General features: G+C 50.2%; 1 pseudogene; it reads right to left on the reverse strand.

The window, feature by feature from the left end:
* Positions 1-17: 17 nt before the first annotated feature.
* Positions 18-1795, reverse strand: part of LOC110315772 — a 17016-nt pseudogene continuing 15238 nt past the window's right edge.

Here is a 1795-nt window from a genome sequence, read left to right on the forward strand (position 1 = left end):
TCCAAGCAATGACCTACTTACTCCGTTTGCTTTGCTGAGGGCCTGGAAGTAGATGCTTAGCTCTTCAATGGAGAAAGCGGAGGGTTCCAGTAGCCGTTGTAGGTCTTGTTGTCTCCCACTGTAAATGGCTGGGTGACAGGCAGGTTGGAGGGCTTCAGCTCAGCAGCAAAGTAGTGTAGAGAATCGAGGTTGGAAGCGTTCCGGTAGCTCACAGGTACTGAGAAACACTCAATGATGTCAGCTGCTCTCTGAGAGTTTTAAAGTCGCTACTCCTTGACAACCAGCTGGTAAACACTAACTGGGGTTCCCCTGGACTGGGCAGGTTTGAGCATCACAGAGATGGTTGTCTCTGTTTCGTTGAGTGGGGTATCTGCATCATATTCAGGCATTGATGGAGCTGAAATCTTGGTGGCAATCTGAGTAGTGACTGGGGGTCCGAAGCCCTTGGCTGTGCTGGCCTTGATGGTGAAAGAATATTTAGTCCCAGGGTACAGACCCACAAAGAGGTGGTGGGTTTCATTCCGGAGTTTGAACACTTTTCCCCTCTGGCTGGACAGGTCAGCACTTGGATCCAGTGAGCCCACAGCCTTGTAGTTAATCTCATAGAGTGTGATGACCCCATTGGTCTCATTGGGAGGTATCCACTGGATGTAGATCTTCTCCTCAAAGGGCCCCCCTTGGATGGACTCGAGAGGAACAGCTCCTGGAACATCCTCTTCGGACTGTACCACCAACTCCTTACTCTCCATCCGGCCCTCAGGGCTGGGGACAGCAGCAACCTCAGTCTGATGGTCATGAAGGGTCGTAGACTCCGCAGGGTATAGTGGGAAGAGGTCTGGATCATCTCTTCAGCCTCATACTGCTGCTGGTTGAACAAGTACTGGTACTGCACTGTGAGGTTGTAGCTGTGGCAGCGGGTCACTGCATAGCAAAAGGGTTCCCACTGCAGGGTCAGCTGCTGGGCCCGAATGTCCACAATCTCCACATTCTGAGGGCCATGCACAGGATCCGCATACTTGGTCCTGGTAGTTAGGGGTGGTCCTGGTGGTCCTCTGCCCCCCTCGCCTGGTCGTGTGAGCAGCACCCGGATCTCATACTCCACATTGGGATCCAGATGCCAGAGCTTGTAGTTGGGAGAGTCCACGATGTGGGTCTCGGCCCAGGTGACTGTGGTCATGCAGTATTTTACCTCCTTCAGTATGATGGGGCCGTCCCCAATAATGGAGTTGGCATTTGGTTTAATCCACAGGTAGGTGGCGCCCACAGCCAGTAGTTCCGGGGGAGCAATGGGCGTGGGAGGCTCTTTCACGATCAGCTACTATTTGAGGATTTCAGTCCATGTTGTAACTACTTCTATACATCTGGAAACTATTTAGAGAGACTATCAAATATTCAAATACATTCCTTGGCAGGCTGCACCTCAGTAAGCATAGTTTCCCCCAAATTCTCTGGGTTGTTAAGCTCTCTTTCTTATCTCTGCATGGGTAAGAGCTCTTTGGCAGCTGGCTGAAACATCCCATATTAGATTGTCCAGGCTAGGTGTGTCATACCATACCTTAGACTGAGCAAATCAGAAAGTTTTGTGGTTCCCAGATGAGTAGTTTAGTGAGAATTTATCTGCAGAAGTGGCAGAGCAGGCAACATTATAATCTAATTTTTTCCCTAGGATGTAGCTTTCAGAGTCTTCTGAAGCATTAGTCAGTGAGTGATCAAAAGGAATCCAAGGGACCTGGAACATCTAGGGATGTGCACTCCTTGAAGCCCCTTGATGACTGCATTCTTCCTTACTGTCTGT

The sequence above is a fragment of the Mus pahari genome, unplaced genomic scaffold (assembly GCF_900095145.1).
Source record: "Mus pahari unplaced genomic scaffold, PAHARI_EIJ_v1.1 scaffold_7661_1, whole genome shotgun sequence".
In the NCBI taxonomy this organism is placed as follows: Eukaryota; Metazoa; Chordata; class Mammalia; order Rodentia; family Muridae; genus Mus; species Mus pahari.